Genomic DNA, 27157 nt, shown 5'->3' on the forward strand with positions numbered 1-27157 from the left:
TTCTTTAGTTCATATCTAGTTCAGAAGTATGTTGTTTAATTTCAAATTGGGGAGCATTTTTTTCAGTTATTGTTCTGTTATGGCTATTTCTAATTTATTTTTTGTATCAGTCCTTTATATTTACTGGACTGATGTTATGATAAACAGTGTTGTATATCTTGCTGACAGAGGCATGATCCTGGAAAAGAACATGCATTATCATTTGATGGAGTATTTTATATGTCATGTCATGTTTGTTGATAATGTTGTTTGAGTCTCTACATCCTTAGTTATTTCTATTTACTTAAATCTCTGTTACTTTAAGAGATGTGTTAAATATACTCCTATAATTGCTGATTTACCCATTCCTCCTTTAGATCTCTTCGTTTTTATGTAATTTTTTGAAGTTCAATGGTTGATTTCACATTCATTTAGAATTTTTATTATTAATAACTACTTAGGAGAAGAAAGCTAAGAGAAACACTACAGGTTAATACTCCTTATGAACTAAAGCAAAACATTGTTTAAAATGTTTTAGCAAATTAAATCCAACAATGTCTAAAGTTTTAGCAAATTAAATCCAACAATATTTCATAATCGAATTGAATTTAATCTGAAGAATGTAAGTAGGTTACCTTATAAAGATTAGTGTCATTGATGATTATTCTTAGGATAAAAGTTATAAAATAATATTTTTACTTCAATATATTAAAAAAAAATACCAACAAAACGAATTCCCTTTTACCATTACCATTACCATTACCTTTGCAAACTTGAAATAATAAATGATAGGGCTATCTTAACCAAAGAAAGGGCAGATATGCTACATTTACCTACTATTAATGAAGTACTTAAGGATAAGAAGGCTGCAGGTTTTAACTTACAACTGTAACAACTAAGGATTAACATTCTCATCATTTTTATTTAAGTTTGCATCAGAGATCCCAGATTTCAGGATGAAAAGAAGGACTGAAAAAGCATTGGAAATTTGAAAAGTGGAAATCCTTATTAGAAAGTTAGAATTGTTTTTCTATGAAAACTATCACTCCTGAAAAAAAGAAAGAAAAAAAAAAAAGATAAGAAACAATCCTGCCAAAAATAATTAAGTAGTTTAGTTTACCAAGTGCACGGATGCCATTTTAATTGAAAAATCAGTTGTTATTTTATTCTGTAGTAACAATGAGAAATGAGAATTTAAATTTAAAATGTACATTTAAAATTTTATCAAATATGTGAAATATTTAACAACGTGTAAAATTTATGCAATGAAACTAAAATACAATGCTGAGAGTCACTTCAAAAGGTGAATGAAGAGATAAGTTTGTGAATCAGAAGACCCTGTTTTCAAATGTGAATCGTTCACAAATTATTCTACACACTCAACACAACACTCATCAAATCTCAGGTAATATTTTTGTAAAAAATTAACAAGATAATCATGACATTTCTATGTAAATGCAAATTGCCGTAATGGGCAAACAGTTTGGAAATCAGACAAAATTGAAGACATATTTGTGATTTCAAGATTTACCATAAATGTACATCAATCAAGACAGTGTAGTATTAGTGAAAGGATGGCAAAGAAAGAGTCCTGAAATAGACCTCCATGAATGGTTTGTACCTTCCAGCAAAGGTGTAAGGGCAATTCAACAGAGAAAGGATAACATTTCATATATGATACTGTAAAATTAGACACTAATATTTAAAAATAAACCTTGACCCTATAAAAAATTGCCTTGAAGCATGTCATAGTGCTCAAGTAACAGCCAAAATGATACAACTGATAGAAGATATCATCAGCAAAAATATTTATGATCTTTTGTTAGGCAAATTTTTCAGATAGTACATGCGAAACAAAACAAAACAAAACAATAAGCATACAAGGAAAAACTATCTTTTGCTCTTCCAAAGCTACTGTGAAGAAGAAAAGACTATAATAAAATATTTAAAATACACCTATTAAAAATTTGTTTACAAAGAGTAATAATGACATATTTCTACACAGAGTAGAATAGATAAAATAAAAATGAGCTTACAATATTCAGTTAGCAGGATGTGAAACGATCAGATCTTTCATATTTGAGACTGAGAACACAGCATGGTTCAGCCCCTTCAGACAACAGAGAAATAGTTTCTAATAAGGTTAAACATATAGAAAAGTAAACATGGTTTCACCCCTTAGCAATTCCATTCCCAGGAATTTACCCAAATGCAATGAAAGCACATGTTCACAAGAATACATGCATTTTAATGCAAACTAGTTTTAGTCATATTATTATTGTTGAATTGGTGAAGAAATAACACATACAGTATATGAAATGAAGCAAAAAAGAACATATTACTTTTAAATGTCACAACATGATGTATCTTGTAAAGGTGAATGCAAAGGAAAGAAATAAGACACAACAGGCTACACAATTCTGTGTAAAATTCTTATATAAAATTCTAGAAAAGGCATAAAATGACAGCAAATCAGCAATTGACAGAGCTCTGGAGTGGGGGAGATGAATTAAAATGGAAATGAGGGAACTTTTTGAAGAGATGAAAATGGCCTGTGGTTATGATATTATACCACAATATATATTGTGAAATCTGATAATATTGGAATTAAGTTATTACAAATTTATGGGAAAAGTTCTAATTAATTTGGTCAATCAAATACAAATACTAGCTGGGCACAGTGACACATGCCTGTAATCCCAGCAGCTCAGGAGTTGAGGTAGGAGGATCACAAATACAAAGTCAATCTGAATAATTTAGAGAGACCCTGTGTCAACATAAACAATATTGTTTATAGCAGCTCAATTCACAATAGCTAGATTGTGGAAACAACCTAAATGCCCTTCAACAAATGAATGGATAACTGTGGTATATATACACAATGAAATATTCAGCAATAAAGAATAATATATGACATATACAGATAAATGAATGGGATTAGAGAATATCGTGCTAAGTGAAGTAAGCCAATCCTGAAAAACTAAAGGCTGAATGTTTTCCCTGATAAGTGGATGATGACATATAATGGGGGTAGGGGAGTGTGGAGTGAGAGAAGAATGGAGGAACTTTAGATTATGTAGAAGGAAATGAGAGGAAGGGGGTATGAAAAATGGTGGAATGAGACAGACATCATTACCCTATGTACATGTATGATTACACGAATAGTATGAATCTACATTGTGCACAACCGTAGAAACGAAAAGCTGTACCCCAATTGTGTACAATGAATCAAAATGCAGTCTGTAAAAATTTTTTTTAAAAATTTAAAAAGAACATTAAAATGAACTGTGGATGTAGCTTAGTGGTTAAATGCCCCTGAGTTCAATTCCCAGTACCAAAAGAATTTTAAAATAAATGTATACAAATTAGGATACTGAATTTAAATTTTCAAAACATCTCATAATCCGCCTTTTGGTTCTATTGGAATAAGAAATGAAGCACTGCTCTTGTATTACAAGATGTGGGATTTTTATGAATAACATGAAATTTTTTATCATTATGCTATTATTGGCTCATTGATGATCTGGAAAAAAAAATAAGAAATGAATATCTTCCAGTAACAAGGTATATATGAATGTTGATATCTTTCTTACAGAGTCTTGATTTCTAGTTAAGGTAATCATCTCTCTAGGAATACTATCATTCCCCAATTCTGGGAAAATCTCAGTTAGTCTAAGGCCCCATAATGATATTATCTCTTTTGTCAGTGTCTGTTTTAGTGTTGTCAGGTAACCCAGCTCTGTTCACAAGACTGAGTTACTTGGGAATAGTGAATGTCTGAAAGAATACTGCTTTATTTTCAACAGTGAAGTGTTTTCTCTTTTCAACTGTTTCTGTATTTGTATGTGATGCTTGGAAATATCACAGGAGTGGTAAAATATGACAGGATGATGAAATGAAGAACAAAGGATTGTTGGTTACATTCATATCACTGAGCCAGTAATTCATCATACTCGATGCTTGAGTACCTTGGATTTAATGTTAGATGAGAGTAGCTTTACTGTTTAAACGCCTTTGAAATTATATACCTTTGAATTATATGTTATTGGTTGAATAAAGCATCCTACCTGATACAGCATCAACATAACACTGACAATGAGAAGAAAATTGATATGGCCCCAATCAAAATATTAAATTTTTTGCCACATTTGGAATTTGAAAAAAAACAATGTCCCTGACAATTTTTAATAATAACCCCCAAATAAGCCTGGGCATTACTAATATGAAAGTATTGAATGATTTATCTGGTGTCATCTCACCTTGGTTACTGAGCAAGGAAGGGAATCCAGGCTTTCAAAGATTTAGTCTAATTGTTTTACTTTTCTCACTGTTGTATTACAATAATTACGACAGCACAATCACTAAATTGAAGAAAACATTTCTCTCTTTGCTTAGGATTAACATAAATTTTATTATGTCTAATTTGATTGTTACATTTGCTTCCTATATTATAGACAATTGTATAAAATTAAATTTCTAAGAAACATACCAATACTGAAATGGTTTTAAAAATAGCCATTTCAAGAGATTTTTGGACACTGTTCAAATATTGTGACAGTGCTTAAATTTTTTTTCAGTCCTCCTTTGGAATTGCAATCAGTCCTCTTTTTTAAGTCACAGACACACAAATCATTCATATTACCCTTTAGTCACACTTCAATTTGATCAAAAACAGTATTTTACACCTAGAGTTTTTCACCTAATTCACCATATTTGGTACTAAACTGGGTCTTACTGTTTTCCCAAATCAAACTCATCCTTAAATAGATGAAAATTTTCTTTGTGTATGTTATTTTTAAAGAAACATTCCCTGAGATCTGTAGACTATTTTAGCAGAAAATATAAAAGTTTTTGTTCAAATTAGGTACCATGGATATTTTCTATAAACATGAATAAATTGAAGTGTACAGTATTAATAAATTTTATAATTTTCCACTTTTAAAAAATTGTAACATAGGTCTTTTATTGTAAAGAGCCACTACTTTGGCTTCTTAACTGGTCAAGTGAAATTTTTCTGTTCAGTTTAGATTTTTGATTTTTAATGTCTGATTTCTTTATTTTGCTAATATTGGTTTATACTAAGTTCAATTTACTAATTAAAGACAAAAAAATTCTTCTATTACCAAGAATTTCAGTAATTCTGATATCAGAATTTCAAATTCAGAAGTACATAGAAAAATTATTTCATTTTCCTTAGGTTATTTCTCTTATCATCCCAGAGTGAATCAAGTCACTAGCACATACACAATATTATGTCTATGTATCTATCCAATTGTGTAATCTTTCTTTAGTTTGATGTAACAATAAAAAGTACCTGAAATCCTGGGGACCCAAGTCCAGAGGCTTCAAAAGTGGAAGAGGTAGCAAGGAATCCCACCCAGGATTGATCTTGGATTTCATACTGTTGAAACTTGTTTCCACACTTACACAGTCTTCTTAGTATTCTTCTTAGTATTCTTGTTTTAATCTTCCCCTTTTCTTCCTACTCCTAGCAATGAACACTTATCCATTGCCACCCTCGCCTTTTTCCTTACTTAAAATTTAATGTTTGTATTAGTCACTAAGATATTTTTTGACATTTAGACAAGTTCCATTTTTACTTTGCACTCTTCATCAGACCTGCCATAAAGATGCACTCCAAATAGAACCTACTATTTGACAATCCTAATTCTTGTCCTACTGTGCTTACATAAAACATCATTAGAATCTGATGACAGTTTGAACTAATAGAGATTTGAGAATGTATCTAGTTCAAATCTCATTTATACATAATATACCTAAAAAAAGCAGGCAATTACTTGATTATGAATTCTAAAAAGATAATTTCAAATAAGAGTGGAATAAACATGGATTTTGAAGTCAAGGAAACATAGAATGTGAAACCTGAACCTATCAGTCACTGGAACATGAATAAGAAGTTTTACTTCCTTAAGATCCTTCTTTCACCTTGAAGTGGAAATAAGAATGGCAACTCTTAGGTGTCTTGCCAGTTTTTAATAAACCATCATGTTGAGGACATTTAAAGTTGCTAGAAAGTAATATATATATATATATATACACATACATATGTATATATAATATATAACATATAAAGATAAAGATATAGATACTCAATAGTTACCATATGACTTATTCCTAATTGGGTTGTGTGTGTGTGTGTGTGTGTGTGTGTGTGTGTGTGTGTGACAGAGAGAAAGAGAGAGAGAGAGAGAGAGAGGGAGGGAGGAGGCACGCCACATTTAGAGAATGATTTTTAGGAGACATTATTATCCAGTTTTGCCATTTGGAGCAATTAGTAATCATTGCCTTGTTCAATACATTTTTATTTTCTTGATTTTTTGAAATTCTGATTAATTGGCTTCCTAGCCCCTACCAATATACCTAACAAATAATTAAGAGAGATCAGATATAGACAACAGTTAAGTTTCTATTTTAAATATTGTATTTAGTACTATTTGAGTGAAGAAATTTTGCTAAATCTCTAGAAAAGACATTCCATTTCACTTCCAGAGTCAGTTGAATATAATTCATGAAAACACATAATATTGATTACTAGATCCAGCTAGGAGGATATAACTTAATTGATCTAAGACAACTGATAGTTTGTGGAGGTATTCTAAGTAACAATTATTCATTTTGTTTGATGTTTCCAATAATTTGGGATTTAAAAATCATATCTGGTAAATCTGAAACAATTGATTTGGTGATAGAGATATACCAAATCAATATTGTAAATGTCCCTCTGGCATTTAAAAATTCTGAGCATAAAAGAAACCTTTTAAAACTCTCCATGGTTACATTCTTAGAAACTTGCCTTCCCCAGCATTGTGTCCTATTGTTTGTTATGTGGCCCCAAATCAAATTTCAATGTCCACAGACCTTGATCCTCATAATAAACTGTCAACATACATGCCAATTAATGCCAATTGGGATGTGAACGCCTATTCACTAGGAACTGGACTGAAACCACCATCTAATTTCACATAGGCCATTGAACAGTAATGACTTTCCATCACTTACAGCCTGAGCTACTTTCAAACTAGTGACCCAGAAAAGAAAGGTGTGTATCCCATTATCATTTCCCTGGAAAACACTGTTCCCTTGAGTTCGCTTACTCCTAAACAGTTCTAAAATGCTTTATTGGCTTTAACAGGTTGCATTAGTGAGGCAGAAAAAAAAAATCAGAATTTCATTAAAAATTGTGTTTGAAACCTTTTAAAGCAATAACCTAAATTTCTGTGGGTGATAATAGAAATGATGAAAAGTAAATTTACTCTGACACATAGGAGAGCAATGCTGTCATCTTTAATAAACACTTCTCTCTAATATCATCTACTCTTCAAACTAAATGTCCATTTAAAATAATTAGATAACATCATTTTATAAAATTTGAACAATTACATGGAGGTAATTGCAGCTACATCCAGAAGCAAATATGTGTGTGTGTTTATGTCTATGTGTGTTTGTGTGTGTGTGTGTGTGTGTGTGTACATAAAGGATTACATGAATTTTATATTATTAAAGATTTTACTATACAAATTATGAATTTATGGTAAAATCTTCTATTCAAGCACAGAAATAATTACCTATATTTTATAGTATAGTTGGAATAATTATTTACCTGGCTTCTGATTTCATGATGTTTAATGAACAATTCTATATCTTTATCCTATTTATTTGAAAGATGCACTAATTTAAAAACCAGTGTACAATAATAAATGCCTCTGTGTGTGAGATCTGAGGCTCTACTCACCCATTAATTCTAAGGATAAAATTAGTTAATTAAGTCTCTTGGTTTCCTAGTTTTACAATTAAAAGATGTTGAATCAAATTAATGTCAGAATGATTAGATTTCTGCCATGTTTTATTGGGAATATCCTGGACTTTAAAGTTATAAGAGATTGGACTCCTGGCACCTTTAACTTGCTAGCAGCTTTAATTTTGTAATACTTACTTAATTTTGCAATACCTCAGTTTCCTTATTTGAAAGAAAATTAGAACATCTATCTGTTCAAATTTGGTAAAAATTAGAAAAAAACATATGTGCTTCTGGTGTGCTGTAGTTATTAAACAACTCAATTCTAGTGTCACAAAATGTAGGAATGGTTCTGGGGAAATACAGAGAAATTTTGCAATATTCTTGAAATATTAGATAGAATAATATTCTTTTTCTCTTGCTGTCAGTAGGATGTATTTGGCTTTAAATAACCAAGTATTACCCACATAACTGTATAAGTTTAATTAGTTTATTTTAGGTAGAAGATAGGTCCAGTGGGCTTACAGTGGGTCTACAATGTCAAGATATAAAGTTTCTTATTGTCATCCCCAGTTTCTAAGCTCTTTTCCTAAGACACATGCTGGAGTCCCAGGCCTTTCACCTTTAGTCAAGATGATTCCAGGAGGAAGGAAAGGGAACAGGGCAAAAGACATTAGCCATGCGAAAAATGACTGTGGTTAAAATGGAAGAAGAGGTGACCGCTGTTAAACAGGTAGTTCGGTTCCCTCTTCTCCCATAACACATATTTCTCACTTAACATGTATTAAATTTATAATTACAAATATGTTTGTGTGGATAATCAATCAACTTGTGTTTCATCCACTAGGCTCTTGGCTTTATACAAACAATTGTTTCTTTTTTCAATCCTCTTTGCCTGAATGTTTGTCATGGTTCAGCCAGTGATGGATATGTGAATGCATGAATGAAACATTTCCAAAATGCCAATTTTGTTTTTGGTTTCTCCCATTTGAAGTGATGCCATCTCATGAGAGACTGCAGTCTTTATGTGTGTGGGGGAATTAGAGAATATATGAGTTATTGTCCCAGTTGTTCGCAGCTTACTTGCCTGTCACATCTATCTCATACTCATTTCTTATCTAAAGTCACACTGAATGTTTCGCAGTTTCTAACTTGAACAGTTATATCAACAATTTATATGAAATTGTTTTAGATATGATTTTCTAACCTGTTAGCCAAGATTTGATAGGTACAATTTGATAGGTGCTTCTTTTGCCTATTTCAGTCCATTTAGTAGTTATTTTTTAAATTGTTTAGGCACAGACATAATACTCTACTAATCTGCCTTCCATGTCCATTGCAGTATCATGACCTGAAAACTTGCAACACAGAAAGGAGATTAATTGTATTAAAAAAAAAAAAAAACACAGAAAATCACTTTTTTCTGCTTATGTTAGCTGAGTAATTCTTAAAGTGTTTATCATCAATGATGCTTTCCTTTTAATAACTTTATCATCATAGTCATAGCAATTACTCCATCCAACCTGGAAGAAGCTATACAAGATGCTAATCCTGTAATTCATCTTGCTTAATTGAAATATTGAAATAATATTTTTAAAACAAAAGAAAATTCCTCTGCCCTTGTGGTGATGGAAATGTCAATGTCTTGACTGAATCAACACCATATCCTATTTACTATATTTTAGAATAATTTTGCAAGAAGTTACTGTTGGGGGTATTTAGTCAGTTTTTCTCACTGCTGTGACCAAAAGAGTTGACAATAACAAATTTAGAGGAAGTAAAGTTTATTTGGCGCTCACAGTTTCCAAGGTCTCAGTTCATAGGCAGCCAACCCCATTGTTCTGGATCTGGAGTCAGAGAGCACATCACAATGGAAGAGTTTGTTGGAGGAAAGCAACTCAGGATGTGGCCATCAAGAAGCACAGAGAGGGGCTGGGGTTGTGGCTCAGTGGTAGAGCACTTACGTAGCATGTGTGAAACATTGGGTTCAATTCTCAGCACCACATATAAATTTAAAAAATAAAATAAAGGTTCATCAAAGACTATAAAATTTTTTTTAAAAGAAGCAGAGTGATACTTTCCTTGGTAGAGACAAAATATGAATTCCAAGGCATGCACCCAATGACCCATCTCCTCCAGCTGCACTCCACCTGCCTATAATTACCACTCAATTAATCCCTATCAGGGATTAATGCACAGATTAGTTTAAAGCTCTCATAACCCAATTGTTTGTCCTTTGAACTTTCCTGCATTTCCTCACACCTGAGTTTTGGGAGGACATATCAAAGCTGAAATGGGGAGAAACCAGGTAAATAGTACATGGTATCTCTGTACAAATTTTAATAATGGCATATGAATCTTCAATTATTGTAAAATTCATTTTAAAATGTTTCTCTTATGAAACATACATTGTATTGATTGACTATATAAACAACATGAAGTAAATAAATATATTTTTAAAATTAGCAAAATAAATAGATTTTAAGAATCAGTGAATAAAAGTACTATGAAGAAACCTAAAGGTTGGTAAAATAGAGAAAGCAACATGGTTGAAAAGAGATTCATTCTAAGTGCAGTTGTCAGGAAGAATCTCTTGATAAGTCAATTTAAAGAGAGAAATGAAGGGATAAACCCATCATATATCTAAAGGGAAAGATGTTCAGTAAAAGGGACCAGTAATGCAAAGGTCCTGGAGTAGCAGAAAGAGGAAGAGTAAGGAGGTCAGAGTGACTACAAGAAGCCTGAACATGAGAAGGATAGAAGTAAATGAGGTGAGAGGGATAGCCAGGAGCCAGGTCACACAGGCTTAACACCTTTAATAAGGACTTTGAGTTTTATCCAGAGTGAAATGGAAATCTTTGGAGACACAGATATAAGTAAATACCATCAACTTAATAATAGAAGTGCAGTGCATATAAATTATTACGGAGTTGTAATGGGGATAGTTACTACTGACAGGGGTTTCTTCCCAAGATTTCACAGCAGAGAAGATCTTGTATTGATCTTAAAGAATGTTACAAGTTTTTCACATAATGAAATAATAGAAGGGAAATGGAAAAGATCTCTCCCACTGGAAAAAAAAATTTTTTTTCACTATCATCCTAAAGGGGTTTTATAGAAAGAAACAGTGGCCATAGAAAGCCCAACAGGAAGTGGAGTACACACAGAGCACCTTTTAGTAACTACTTTTACTTTCTTGGCTATAATTTTCCGTTTTGGGGAACCATCTCTTTTATGGCAGCAAGGAAGAAAGCATTGAATTTTTTTTTCTGATTTTTCTGTTTATGTTCTATTTCTCTTTCCACAACATTTCTACTGATTTTCTAAATGAACTTATTGAAGTGACTATGACATAACTTACTGTCTTCTTACGGAGATTTTATGGAGATTCTGTAGTTTGACTCCCTTTCATAAATCTCCATTTGATCAATCCTGCCTATTCAATAAGGAGGTTCATACATTGTATAAAACATCCTTGGCGAGTCTGAATTTATGCAAGAGGCAATGAGAGACCAAAACATGTTTTGAAGAAGGAAAGCGATTCAAACAAAGTGCATAATTTAAAGTAATCCCTTGGGCAACAGTGTGAATCAGAGATTGAGTTGAATAGAGACTAAAGGCAAAGAGTCTGATTAGAAGAGTATTGAAATAATGGGATGATAAATACAATTAAGATAAAAAGAAATAAAAGGTACAACATAAATGAAATAAAAACAGAAAATGAAGTTTTAGTATCAGTAAAGTTATGCAGAGAAAAGAAAAACAAATGTTTGTTACTTAAAAGAGATATGAGTAAAACTTCTCATCAACAAAAAACATTTGTTCCTCAGGAGTTTAATCTTTAGTGACAAGAAACTATGTGACTTTAGAGGTCACTTGAGAGACCAGTTGTACTAATCACAATGTGTGGAATCTCATCAAAATAATTATTAAGTCAATAAATTTTTGGATCAAACATATAATAATTGAAATAACCAACATTGCAGTCTCAAAGGAGATTGGAATGTGCCATCTTGAATTTAAAAGTTGGTCAAATACTGTCAAATTCACAAGCTTCAACATTTCCCATTCACCCTCCCCGTTCCGGGCCACCACTAAGCTTCTTTCTCTATTTGCCTTTTCTAATTATTTCACATAAATGGAATCAAGCAGTATGTGATCTTTTGTGTATAGTGTTTCACCTGCTTTTGGCCAAGGCTGTACAAATTATGTAGCCAGATCTGGTTGGGGAAATATCAATGATCAAAACTGACTCTAATTAGACTGTCTTGGAAAGGAATATCATTATTTATAATAGGCAGAGATTAAATATCTGGACTGCACTATTTGATTAATAAAAGAAGAAAATTCCCTGAAATTATTAAGGTTAGCAAGTTCTATGAGCCATTAAATGCTATGTACTGAATATGTTCTTTTTCTAAGTCAAAGCAGATCTTAAGTTGAGTAGGAGTAGGTATATTCAAATGAAGAAAAAATTAAGGTAGTATAAATGACGTTTTTAATTGGACTCCATGTCTCAAAAATAGGAGAGTGAAGATCTTGAAGTTTCTACTTGCTGGTTTCAAGGAAGGACTTTTGAGGACAGGAGTGTCTAATATTTAATTTTGTTTTATTTTGCTATATTGCATCATTGAAAATATTGCTTTACCTTGCTATCAACATGAATATTTTGTGTTTTAAGTTTGAGAAAATCAAAGAAAATTTATGCTTAGCACACAGACGCCAATATTTAAATTGGATCATGATTTCAGAGAATGCAGTAAATTACCTCAAGAAACAGATATGCCCCTAAAATTTTTAAAATAATATCGATAAAACATTGTGTTGGAAAAGAAATATTAATGTTTGGAATATCAAGAGACTGTGTAGGATTATATAACTTTCCTCTTACAGTCGTTTTTATTTTCATGTTACGGTATTTTTTTTTTATGGTAAACTGCTTCCTTGTTAGTTCCATGCAGAATTAAATTTAAAGCAGAGAAGTATTTTAAAAGTTTATTTGTGCCCTTGTCTTTCGAACATTCGTTATCATGTTGATGATGATGATGATGATGATGAAGAATATAATATTGTATTATCCCTACAACTAAAATTAGGCCTAAATATTACAGGTTGATAGTATCAATAAAAATAATATTAATGGGAGCTTCTTCTATGATGGGCACCATAAATTATTCCCAGGCATTTTTCAGCAAATCTTCATAAATACGAAATATGATAAGATAGTGGAAAAATCTGGAGACTAAATGAAACACAAGGGAGCTATCTTTGCAAATTTTCCCAACATTAAACCTCTCAGTATAGTAATAAAACTTTTTATTTTTATTTAAAGATAGTAATTATACATATTATGAAGTACAATGTGGCATTAAACTAAATGTGTTTGAATTCTAACTCTACCATTTCTTAACCATAATACCTTAACAAATTACTACTTAATCTACCCTTATCTTGATCCCTCATTTGTAAAATGAGAATTTTTTTGAATTAGTGCATCAATTTATGTTAGTTAATTCTTTTTACTGAGCATAATACAAGGCATAAAACATAAGGAGTTCTATAATTAGTTCCTGTTATTGACAGCATTTGTCAATTGAAGAAGAAAACCTTAGAAGGCTAATGTGCATGAGTTCTGTATACCAATTACATGCTTTCTTGCCTTTAATTTATAAATCATTTGCTCTATTTCATTAGTGTTTTAGCAAATTCATTGTTCTAATTACTGGGGAAAAAAAAATTCCAGATTGTAGAATCAGATTTCTTTTTCTCTTTTATCTTCAGATGATCTGCACTCACTCAGTAAATAATATCTTGATGCCTTGAAACTTAATAAATAGCTTAATTTAAATGAAATATAAATGAACTATGCTTGCAAATCTCAACAGTGAACTCTTACTATAGCAGTGAGTCTTATTTTCATTGACATAATAATTACATAAATTTAGGTAGTACACTGTGGTGCTTCCACATAGTGTATGGAATGTGGTAATGATCAAGATTGGGAAACTACCTTGTTCATCACCACAAACACACAATTTCTTTGTGATGATTCTGGACAATTGGTACAAAATTACAGAGTTGGAATAGATTCTGGATTCTCTAGCACAGAACTGTACTTTATGGGACATGGTCAAGAATCCACTGGGATCTGAAAATGATAAAGTCTTTGTCTTGTGGAAATCTTAAGTGTTCAGGTAAGTAGTGTAGTAGATGCAAAGAGTTTTGATTTACAATTAGATTTGTGCTCTAACCTAGTAAGATGAAGTCATTCATTTTATTGCTTCTCAGAGTCATTATTTTTGACAGTGAAATGAATTTGCATAAAGGAAATGAAGTACTGTTGAGAAAAAATATTTATACACCAGAAAATATGAAACTAAATTTATTAGAAATAGTTAAACATTGGGACCTTGATGGGTCCCAGAATCATTTTAGCAAATCCTGACACATTACGGGTTAGATAAAGTAAATGAAGTGCAGTGCTTAGTAATTTGCTAAACATCATGGAAATTATTGACAGTAACTGTATTGTTCTCTTCATAAAATTTTACTGTATGCTAATATATTTATTATATACTGTCCTGTTTATGTTAATTGTCCTTCAAATTTTAATACTGTGATTACAGGGTTGTTTTCTCACAATGAAATATTTTATTGTGATGTTGCCTTCTCATGTAATTAACACATCAGACAACATGAAAGTCATTTGATCAATTTTGACTATCTTGGTAGATGTAACCTCCATTTTTTATTTTTCCATCAGAAAGATTGAGATTTTAAAATTGTACTCTTAATTAATCCAATTGACTCCCTGATTCAAAATAGTTGTTCTTCTACTGTATTCAAAGAAAATACTCTGAGATCATTGATTAGTATTTGTTAATAATCAAAATTATTCCTTATTTGTGTGAAGTTCTATCATTAGCATGAATATGGTGAAATGAAAGTTCTCTTTTGTATGGACTTCCCCATTGTGTAGGTTGGCTAGCTCTTGTTCTAACTGGCCTTCATTAGAACCCTGACTCTAATGAATATGTGTCTGAATTTATTGCATAAGACATATCGTACATTGGTTTTATTCAAACAAAGCACATTTCAGTGACAACCCTTTGTAGGAGCTGCCTGAGTTACTGTCTCTTTGACTTTGAAATTATAAAGTGATAAAGTGCTGAAGTGCCTCAATCAAATGGTTGAGTGAAGAGGACAATGTTCACAGGGAAAGGCACCCTGGAATGTCATCAGAACCCAAGTGGTTTCTTCGAATGTAATCTGCTGTTATTTACTCTTTCTTGAAACCCATTTTTATACATAATGATGAATCTTCAGGAAAAGAAGTTAGGAAAATACCCCATTCACAATAGCCTCGAAAAAAATAAAATACTTGGGAATCAATCTCACAAAGAGGTGAAAGACCTCTACAATGAGAATTACAGAACACTAAAGAAAGAAATTAAAGAAAACCTTAGAAGATGGAAAGATCCCCCATGTTCTGGATAGGCAGAATTAATATTGTCAAAATGGTCATACTACCAAAAGTGCTATATAGATTCAATGCAATTCCAATTAAAATTCCAATGACGTACCTTACAGAAATAGAACAAACAATCATGAAATTTATCTGGAAGAATAAGAAACCCAGAATAGCTAAAGCAATTCTTAGCAGGAAGAGTGAAGCAGGGGGTATCACAATACCAGACCTTCAACTATACTACAAAGCAATAGTAACAAAAACGGCATAGTATTGGCACCAAAATAGACACGTAGATCAATGGTACAGAATAGAGGACACGGACACGAACCCAAATAAATACAACTTTCTCATACTAGACAAAGGTGCCAAAAATATGCAATGGAGAAAAGATAGCCTCTTCAACAAATGGTGCTGGGAAAACTGGAAATCCATATGCAGCAGAATGAAACTAAACCCCTATCTCTCACTCTGCACAAAAATCAACTCACAATGGATCAAGGACCTTGAAATCAGACCAGAGACCCTTCATCTTATAGAAGAAAAAGTAGGTTCAAATCTTCTACATGTCGACTTAGGATCAGACTTCCTCAACAGCACTCCCATAGCACAAGAAATAAAAGCAAGAATCAACAACTGGGATAGATTCAAACTAAAAAGCTTTCTCTCAGCAAAGGAAAGTATCAGCAATGTGAAGAGAGAGCCTACAGAGTGGAAGAAAATCTTTGCCAACCAAACTTCAGACACAACACTAATCTCCGGAATCTATAAAGAACTCAAAAAACTCTACACCAAGAATACAAATAATCCAATCAACAAATGGGCTAAGGAAATGAACAGACACTTCACAGAAGAAGATCTACAAGCAATCAACAGACATATGAAAAAATGTTCAACCTCTCTAGTAATAAGAGAAATGCAAATCAAAATTACCCTAAGATTCCATCTCACTACAATTAGAATGGTGATTATCAAGAATACAAGCAACAATAGGCATTGGTGAAGATGTGGGGGAAAAGGTACACTCATACATTGCTGGTGGGGTTGCAAATTAGTGCAGCTACTCTGGAAAGCAGTGTGGAGATTCCTCAGAAACCTTGGAATGGAACCACCATTTGACCCAGCTATCCCACTCCTCCCCCTATACCCAAAGGACTTAAAAGCAGAATACTACAAAGATGCAGCCATATCAACCACATCAATGTTCATAGCTGCTTAATTCACAACAGCCAGATTGTGGAACCACCCTAGATGCCCTTCAATTGATGAATGGATAAAGAAACTGTGGTATATATATACAACAGAATATTACTCAGCCATAAAGAATAGTAAAATCATGGCATTTGCAGGCAAATGGATGAAATTGGAGAAAACATGCTAAGTGAGATAAGCCAATCTCAAAAAACCAAAGGAAGAATGATCTTGCTGATAAGCGGATGTTGACACATAATGGGGGGGGTAGGGGCAAGAATGGAGGAAGAAGGGACTTTATAGAGGGAAAAGAGGGGTGGGGGGTGGGGGGAAGGGAAAAAAAACAGAATGAATCAAACAACATTACCCAATTAAGTGTATGATTACACAAATGGTATACCTTTACTCCATGTACAAACAGAGAATCAACATGTATCCCATTTGTTTACAATAAAAATAAATTAAAAAAAAACACATATGGGCTTTAGAAAAACAAAGTAATTTTCTTCCATTTCTAGTTTGTTGACAGCTTTTATTATGAGAAACTGCTGAATTTTTTCAAATGATTTTTCTGCAACTATCAATACAATAATGTGATTTTAATCTTTTATTCTCTTATGTGGTTTATTTTATCAATAGATTTTTCTATATTCAACCATTCTTGAAACCCATGGATAGATTCCAATTGGTCATTGTGTATAATCCATTTAAGAAGCTCTTATATTCAGTTTGGTAATATTTTGTTGATGATTTTTCTATCCATATATTTATCAGGAATGTTCACATATAATTTTCTTTTGGTATTTTTCTCTGATTTTGTATTAGGGTAATGTTGGCTCGTAGAACGAAATTAGATGTAGTCCCCTTTTTTTAAAACTTTTTTTACACTGTTCTAAGAGTTTGAGAAGCATTGATATTAATTCCTCAAATGCCTGTAGAAGTCTCCAGAAGCTATCCAGTTCTGAGTTATTCTTTGTTAAGAGGTTTTGGATTAGTGATTCAATCTCCCTCCTTGTTACAGATCTTTTCAGAATTTCTATTGTTTCATGATTTAGTCTTGATAGCTTGTAGATTTCTAGCAATTCGTTTTTAATCCATATCTCCTATATGATCCACTTTATATATAATGCTTCTTATAGTATCTTACAAGTTTTTTTTTAATTTCTATGACATCAGTTGTAAAGTCTCCTCTTTTAATTTCTGATTTCATATAAGACTTCTTTGTTCTTTTTAATCTATAAAAGGGTTTAATTTCAAAATACATAAAGAACTCCTACAACTCCATAGTAAATAAAAATTCAAATTTTTAAAAGGACTATGAACTGGAATGCAAATAAATATTTCACTAAGATATACAAATGACCAATACTTACATGAAAAAAAAAATGTTCAATTTCACTAATCATCAGGGAAATGAAAATCAAAATGACAATGAGATATCATGTCATAAAAGACTGGTTGGTTACTATCAAAAAGCAGAAAAGCAAGTGTTGTTGAGGATGTGGAGAAATTGTAAACTTTGTAACCCGTTCCTGGGAATACCAAATGATACAGCTATAATGAAAACAATTAGAAGTTCCTCAAAACATTAAGAATAAAACCAGCATATGATCCAGTAGTCCCACCCCTGGATGTTTATACAAAACAATTCAAATTAATTCTCAAAGAGATATTAGCCTTCTTATGTTCTTCGGAGTGTTATTCACAAACAGCCAACATACAGAAATAAATAAAATGTTCAGCAAATACAGAATATGTGATGTATACTTGTATGTTCAGTCTTAGAAAGAAATCTGCAATATGTGCCAACAAGGATAAAACTTGACATTACTCTAAGTGAGATAAGTCAATCACAGAAAGACATATACTTTATGATTTCACTTAAATAAGTTTTCTAAAATAGTTAAATTCACAGAATCAAGGAGTGGAATGACAGTTGTCAAATATTGGGAGTGGAAAATAGAGAGTTACTGATCAATGAGTATAAAATTGCAGCCAAACAATATAAATAAATCCTAGAAAGCTGCAGTATAATGTCATATCAGAATCAATAATAATGCATTGTACATTTAAAATTTTGTGAAAAACAATAGATCTGATGTTAAATGTTCTTACCAAAACAAAATTTAAAAAAATCCATGACCACATTAAACTATATTATTTCATATTTTATTTCAACGATTGAATCCATTTTAAGACTTGATCCAATTATGAATCTTTATCCTATATTAAACCCCCACTATGCAGTGCTGAAATATTGTTCATGGATATTTCTGACACCATTAACACTCAGGAAAAGCAATTAAAAGGTAATAATTGTGTGGATAATTTTTAAAATCAGTTTTGCACAGAAGAAAACTAGTTAGGTCTGGACAGGGATGTGACAAATATACCACACCAATCCAAACCTTTAATAAGGGAAACCGAGGCTGAGGTTTTGGTTTGATGGCTCATGGAGTTGGAAACTCTGAAGAACCTGTTGATTAGACATAAATAAGCTGCTTGTTGTCCCTAGTGTTATCTTTTGGGAGCAAACTTTTCTTAACTGCAAGCAGTTCTGATAGTTTGGCTTGTCCACTGTTTTACATAGAAACAGGAAAGTATGTCTGAATATTGCATTTTATAAGATAATGACATAGAAGTGTTTATGATACCAGTATTGTTTAACCAAAAACATGAAATTATGTTTGTTTCATTTGAAAGGCATATTATAGTTCTCAGAGGCATGAGGAATAGAAAAAAAAATATTTGTGATTTGATTGCTAATGTGGTTCTTCTTTTGACATATTCTATATTATGTATTTGGAGAAATACTAGGCTACTGCTTTTTATTTCATCAGTTTCTTGACTGTACTGTGATAGTGCTGCTTCGTGACACCCAAAAGGCAGAAAATGCACAAGAAAATGTATAAAATATTTCATCCTTTCAGCAGCAGGATGTTTACGTTATTGAACACATCACCCTTATTACCATATCCAAATATAACCAAGCTGTTTATAAATGTCCAGTTCTAAAGAATTTGTTGAAGAATGAATAAACTATATTTGACATATTAGTTAAGATAACTACGGTTGCTATAATACCGAAATCTCAAAATCCTGGCTATTTAACTGGAAGGGTTTTTATTTCTTCCTCAGATAAAGTTGAATCCTGTGAGCCTTGTCTGTAAGTATCCTTCTACTTGAACATTTACCAGGACTCTCCATTATAGGGTAATGTCTACTTCTATGGCATCAGGTTTCTGAGTCCAAGGAGTGGGGGAAATGAATCACTCTGACCTGGCACTGACACACATTATCCCCTGTTCAATATGCACTAATGAGACTTATGTACATGGTGTTACTTAGTAGATGGAAGAGATGAAATTGGAGCAGGACTATCACCTCTGAGCATATCTCTACTATATGATGGTCACGCATTCATAATAATCTCTTTCATACTAATCCCTGCATAAGTGCAATTTTTCCCTGTCAGTAACTGAATATAAATGTAAGTGCACAAACTACGTTTTAGCCCATCCCAGGCAGGTGTAGAATACACAGATGTTCAAAAGACAAACCCAGTCCTTTCATTTCGTAAATTCTGGGGAACATGCACATGGGTAGAGAATTGCTGAAATTCTCAGTTAAAAGTCATATGCCAAGTACCTCCTTAAGAGGAAGATTAAAAGTTTGATTTTATTAGAGTATATATCAAAAAGCAGTTGGACACTACATTTAGCATTCAGTTTTCAAGTCTGTCTTATGATTAATAGGGATTTATCTTAAAGGGAGGGGAAGAAAGTAGAATAGTTTATCCAGAGTATGTAAGCAGGAAGGTACCACCACAAATGGCTGGTGCTAGAAGATACTGTGAACCAACAATAAATTTTGCTGAGGTAATTTTAAATCTTTTTCAAGGTTATCAACCATGAATGTTCTCAATATTTTAGAAACCATGTATCATTTTAGTTACTGATCAAAATATGTAGGACCACTGATTTTGACTAAGCAATTATTCTTTTTTACTGTATTGCAAATTGCAGATTATGTTTAGTTGAAAAGTTCGTTTTTGCCTTCTAATAGTTTTAAAAACAGTACTTTTTAAATAATTCGGCTTTCTCTATTTTATTTATCCCTCTCTTAGGAGTGCTATGCTATATTGTACATCATTGTGACAAATACTATAACTAGTCTCATTTGTTCCATGTATTTTTTTCTCAAATAGTTCTTGAAATAAGTCAGTGGGTGAGTCTTAGAAGTTCTTACTTTTACCTCTCATGGAGATCCATTTATAGACAGATTATCAGGGTTACTAACATAGATTCAATAGAATATATTCTCTTATTTAGTTGGTTTCAGATAGAAGGGAGAAAAGCAGGTTGCATTGTATCTTGGCTTTCTTTTATTATGGTAAAATACAGAGAGCATTAGATTTACTATTTAATCATTCTAAAGTTAACTAGGCAGCACGAAGTACATTCTCAATGTTGAGCAACTGGTAACACCATCTAATTCCCTAACTTTTCATTACTTCAAAGGAAACCCCAAACCCATTAAACAGGCACTCCTCACCTTCACCCTCCTCTCTGCCCCTGGCAACTATTCATATGCTTTCTGTACTTACAGATTTTCTTATGCTATGGATTTCTCATAAGTAATATTATATAATACTGGTCTTTTGAATCTGGCATCTTTCAATTTTTAGCATAATATTTTCCAGATTCATTCATGTTGCAGCACGTATCTTCATTTAACTCCTTTTTCATGTCTGAATAATATTACATTGTTTGGTTAAATCACATTTTGTTCAATCCTATTCTATTGTTCTGCACATCTATCCTGTGCCAATACCACACAGCTTTGATGATTATAGCTTTGTGGTAAGTTTTGAGTTCTAAAACTGTCATTTATTTTAGAACCAGTTTTTCCATTTATTCAAAGAAAATTCAATAGGATTGGATAGGAATTGCTTTGAATTTGTACATCAATTTGTGTAGTGTTACTATAGCAATATTAAATCTACCAATTCATAAACATTAACAGCTTTGTCCATATTTTGGTCTCATTTAATTTCCCTTAATAATGTTTCACAGATTTCAGTGTACATGTTGTACTCCTTTTTTGGTTAAATTTATTCTGATAGTCTCCAGGTTTTTGCACATTGGGTCTGTATTGGAACCCTTCTTCAATGTCTCCCCACATTGTCTTTTTCTGCTCTACCTTAACCTTCTCACACTGCTCATGCTGAGACTAAGAGTTAATTTGAATGTGAGTGTATCCTTCCCTGGGCACAGTTTTCTAGATTCTTTTCTAAATGTGGAACTTTTCAAAGCCCAATTTCTCAAAAATTTTTTGCTCCCCATTTGTTTTTCCATGACTTTGTGTTTTTTTTACTTCAAGGGTTAGTAACTTCTTTATCTGTCTTTCAGTGTTGTTGGTGTTGCTTATTTTGTATTGCTGGTGACTGAATCCAGGGCCTTGTTCATGCTAGGCAAGCACTATACCTACTAAGCTATATCCCATCCACCCAATTCTTTTATTTGGCACAGTCTTACTAAATTGCCCAGGCTCACCTTGAAATTTCAATCCTCCTGCCTTGGCCTCCAAAGTAGCTGGGATTACAGGCACTACTACAACTAGCTCAGCTTGCAATGCTTTTGGAAGAATAGTCTTATAGCCACTTTTCCCTGGGAGAATCCTGAGATGAACACTACAAGAGGCACACCACTTGAGTCAGTCCTTCAAGGAACTCACAGAAATATCAAAGGAGCAAAATAGATTTCTTGGTAACAAGATCTGCTCCACTCCCTTGTATATCCAGGTACTTATGCTAGAAATGCTACCATCTCAAAACCACCACCATGCCAGGGACAGGGGAGAGAGCAAAGTTAAGTCAAAAGGCTACAAAACTATCCAGCTCTGCCTAAAATTCCTTTATCCCTGATTTAGCTATTGTGAATTGAGCTGCTATAAACATAGATGTGGCAGTGTAACTGTGGTATGCTGATTTTAAGTCCTTTGCCAAGGAGTGGGATAACTGGAACAAATGGTGGTTCCATTCCAAATTTTCTGCGGAATCTCCATACTGCTTTCCAGAGTGGTTGCACCAATTTGCAACCCCACCAGCAATGTATGAGTGTCCCTTTTACCCCACATCCTCACCAAAATTTATTGGTACTTGTGTTCTTGATAATTGCCATACTGACTGGAGTGAGATGAAATCTCAGTGTAGTTTTAATTTGCATTTCTCTAACTGCTAGGTATGTTGAAGTTTTTTCATTTATTTGTCGACTAATCATATTTCTTCTGTGAAGTGCTTTTTCAGTTCCTTTGCCCACTTATTAATTGGGCTATTTGTTTTTGTGGTGTTAACTTTTTGGGATCTTTATATAACTTGAAGATTAATGCTCTATTTGAGGTGCAGGTGGCAAAGATTTTCTCCCATTCTGTATGTTCTCTCTTCACATTCTTAATTGTTTCTTTTACTGTGAAGAAGCTTTGTAATTTGATCCCATCCCAACTAGCCTAGGTGCCCTTCAACAGACGAATGGATAAAGAAAATGTATTATATATATACAATGAAATATTACTCAGCAATGAAGAAGAATGAAATTATGGCATTTGTCAGTAAATGGACGGAACTGGAGAATATCATGCTAAGTAAAATCAGCCAATTCCCCCAAACCAAAGACTGAATGTTCTCTCTGATATGCAAATGCTAACTTACAATGGGGGTGGGTAGGGAAAAACAGAAGTGCTTTGGATTAGACAAAGGGGAATGAAGGGAAGGGAGGGGGAATAGGAATAGGAAAGATAATAGAATGGTGGTACATTACTTTACTATATGAATATGTGAATTCACAACGAATGTAATTCCACATCATGTACAACCAGAAGAATGGGAAGTTGTACTCCATATATGTATAATATGTCAAAATACATTCTACTGTCATGTATAACTAATAAGAACAAATAAAAAAGTAAAGGAGTAAAATACAAAAAAGTTTGAGAAAATTGAGTTTTTCTTTGTAAATATAATCTTTGTAAGCTTTTTTATTGAAATAAAACTTAAATGTAAAAAAAATTCCTTTATCCTCTTTTTAAAATGATTTCACTTGCTGTAAACTTTTGACTATCTTTTAGAGTTCAGAGAAGGTTGATTCTGATAATTTTTATTAGTTTTTTTTTCAATATAAGTGGGGTAGAACAAACCATTGGAGGTTCTAACTTCACCCTTTTTAACTACCATTATTACTATCATGGTTCTTATTATGGATATGAAATTAGTTGGGTATTTATATTTTATTCAATAGGTGGTAGATAGTCTTGCTAGAATTTAATTTTTTATAATCCTTGCAAAGAATATTATACCATGAGATGAAATGTTTTTAAAATATTATCTTTAACCAGGTGTGGCAGTATATACCTATAATCCCTACTACTTGGTTTGCTGAAGCAGAAGAATCACAAGTTTGAGGCTAGCCTCAGCAATTTAGCAAGACCCTAAACAACTTAGTGAGACACTGCCTCATAATAAAAATTAAAAGGACTGGGGAGGTAGCTCAGTGGTAAAGTATCCTTGGGTTAAATCCCCAGTATGAAAAATAAATTAAATAGATAAAAAACAAATAAATAAAAATAATCTTTGTTTTCATTATTGTTCAAGTGATTAGTCTCTATTCATTCTATACCCAGTCCTAGACAGCATAGACAAGAGAAGCAGATGAGTAAGTGAGCAGCTACCTTGGTGATATTAGTTAGAAGTTGATGCATTTTCTTAATATACTTATTTACTTATTAGTGAGAAACAAATGCCAGATTCTTGTGCAGTTAATCACTACTGTTTTTCTCTTACAAGTTTTACACAAGTAAACAACACATATGGGTCAATGGCCTCATGAATAATTTTACAAGCATTTCATACGTGAAAAGCAGAGATCTGTAACATGGAACTGAAGACCTATGGGCTAAATTTGTCTTTCCTATTTATCTATAAGTAGAAATCCAAAACTCAGTATCCTATTCCTTCGTTGATCCAAGAGAAAGAAAATACACAAATTTATCACCAGGCTCAGGTAAGCAGATGGGGAGAAAACATTGGTGCATCCAATTATTAGCAGACCCTGATGAAAAGCAGAAGAGATGGCTATAAAGTTCTCAGGTACCTTGGCAATACTGCAATATCCAAGCATATATATTCTTTTTCTAGGTAGGTCTTGGAGTCAAAAAAGCAAAATCATGAAACCAACTGAAGTAGAAAATAAATATTTTCTCCCCACATTTTGTAGCTTTATTTCCTTTATCTCTTTAAAAATAGTATCACCTCAACACGCATAAACAACATGCACACACACAGAGGTGCACAGGTATTTGATCAAATGTCAGGAAAATTGTTATTTCAAAACACAGAAACACAATTTCATGACAACTGATGCAAAACTTCTGTATTGCTATAAGGACAGTTTATTTAGTACTCACCTAAATCCATCACAGATGAAGTTTATTTTTACTAGAAAGGAATGCTACTGGAACATGACGGTGATTAAAAACAAAGTAGGTATAAAATCTGAGACAAACTCTCTGACTCCTGCAATCTCATTATCAATGGTCTGATGTGATACACCAGAAGATTATTAACTGTCCTCAAAGATGAGTACCAAAAATATGCATGGTACAAAACACATAAAGCTGTAATGCTAAAAACTAGGTCAGGTGGTGACAAATATCCAAAATAGAAACACAAAGAAGATTGGTGTATGCCAGGGGCTGAAGAGGGAAATGGGGATTGACAGCTAACAGGTTCAGGGTTTTCTTTTGGAATAATGAAAGTATCTTGGAACTAGACAGAGGGGTGATGGTCCAATGTCATGAATATGCTAACTACCATGAAAGGGAATACTTAAACTGATTAATTTTATGTTACATAAATTTTGATTCAATAAAATAAGAAAAAAATCTGTTATTTAAAAAATACGGTTCACAACATAGGCTGTTTTGAGTTCAGAAAAATAATATTACTCTTAACATCCTGTAAGTCATACACACATGCCTACTTTTAAAATCCTGTAGGCAGCCTATTTAACTCGTGATAGGTGTCCTTCTTTTCCCATGATTCTTATACAAAATGTTCTCAGCCTAGTTCGGTTCAAGAGTACAACAAATACAGAATGTTTGATCTTTAATTTAATATCCTTTGAATTGATTTTCTTCAGTCTTGGATCACCTGAACCAGCTAAGGAGGGAGACTGAACTGAGAGAAAAGGACCATCTTGCAGCACTAGGGTCCTCAGGATCCAACCTGTCCACCTTTGTCTACCCCTACACCTCACCCAGCTAGCAATCCAGAATGATTATACGACCAGTTATAACATGATGCAGATATTTGTTAAAACAAAAGTAAGTCACCTTTCCAAAAACAACTTCTTTGTCACAATAATCCATAGATAGAGAATCTATAAGAGAACACATATTAGAAGAATGAAGAGAAAAAAAGTAACATTTAATTTCATCTATCATGGTTTGTTAGCTCATCTGTGTAGAATTCACATAATGGCCTCTTCAGGATGTTGAGAGTTTATAAGAACTGAAACAAAGTCACAAAATTGGCTTGTCTTAATACTTACAATTGCACACATTAGAAGTTTAAGGAAAGAATTAAAGCAAATGATAATATTATAGAATGTTAGAGCCAGTGAGACCTGAGGGAAACTACCTAATAAAACTCTCCCAAAATTCCTTTTTCTTTGTTCTTTATTATGTTTCTTTTTATTTTTTTACAGACTGAATTCAGTCATAAAGAAGAATAATACTATGGCATGTGCAGATAAATGGATGGCACTGGAGAAAATCATGCTAAGTGAAATAAGCCAATCCCCAAAAACCAAAGACTGAATGTTTTCCCTGATAAGTGGATGATGATATATAATGGAGGTGGAGGGTTGGAGGTGAGAGAAGAAGGGAGGAACTTTAGATTTTGTAGAAGGAAATGAGAGGTGAGGTATGAAAAATGATGGAATGAGACAGACATGGTTACCCAAAAAAATTCTTGAAAGAGATTCATTCAACAACAGACTGATGGAAAGAGATACTGAAATAAAAAGGACCCTATTCTCTGTTCAGTAGAGTTCCTCACTTATCTGAGGAATAATCTACGACATTCATGTAGGGTCTTATGTTTTGCAGTGTAATGCATCAACTCTGACATTTTTGAGTTTATGACAACTGCTAAGCTGGTCATCACCTTCACTATCAACATAAAGAAAGTGGAGGCAATGTGGACTATTGCTTCATGCATAAGTTTTGAGCATTAACAGCTGAATGAATCGAGCGGAGAGAAATTACACTGCTTGTTAGCATTATATATTGGGTAAATGCTATAAATTTTAATTCCAGTTTTCTCTCTCTGTGTATGTCTCTCACAGCTGCACCATGCTACTATTCACATCAATAGCGATTTCCCCACCCCCGCTAATAGTATCTGATTATTTGATGTGATCATTTCATGACAGTGGTGAGGATTTAAACTGAAGATTTTCTTTTTAAAGTCACCAAATTTAATATCGACATAAAATTTAATGTTATCTTCGATAGTACTGAATAATTAATTAAAATTTAGGGTTCAGTTGGAAATTTTTTCTTAATTACTTTTAATGTGTTAATTTACTAGAACATAAATAATTCATCTCTGTAAGGAGAAAAGTAGCTAGTGGTTACTTCTTGTCAACAACTTATGGTATGTTTTCATTATTAGAAACATGATGTGTATTTAGACCTCATTGTGC

The 27157-nt window shown here is 32.7% G+C and overlaps 1 long non-coding RNA gene across 1 annotated transcript in view; it reads left to right on the forward strand.

The window, feature by feature from the left end:
* Positions 1-26212, forward strand: part of LOC124963990 (uncharacterized) — a 70571-nt gene extending 44359 nt beyond the window's left edge. The window contains exons 4-5 of the long non-coding RNA XR_007104863.1: positions 25589-25772; positions 26156-26212. This is a non-coding gene — a long non-coding RNA (uncharacterized LOC124963990). The remainder of the gene's footprint in view (positions 1-25588; positions 25773-26155) is intronic.
* Positions 26213-27157: the final 945 nt, after the last annotated feature.

The sequence above is a fragment of the Sciurus carolinensis genome, chromosome 14, assembly GCF_902686445.1.
Source record: "Sciurus carolinensis chromosome 14, mSciCar1.2, whole genome shotgun sequence".
In the NCBI taxonomy this organism is placed as follows: Eukaryota; Metazoa; Chordata; class Mammalia; order Rodentia; family Sciuridae; genus Sciurus; species Sciurus carolinensis.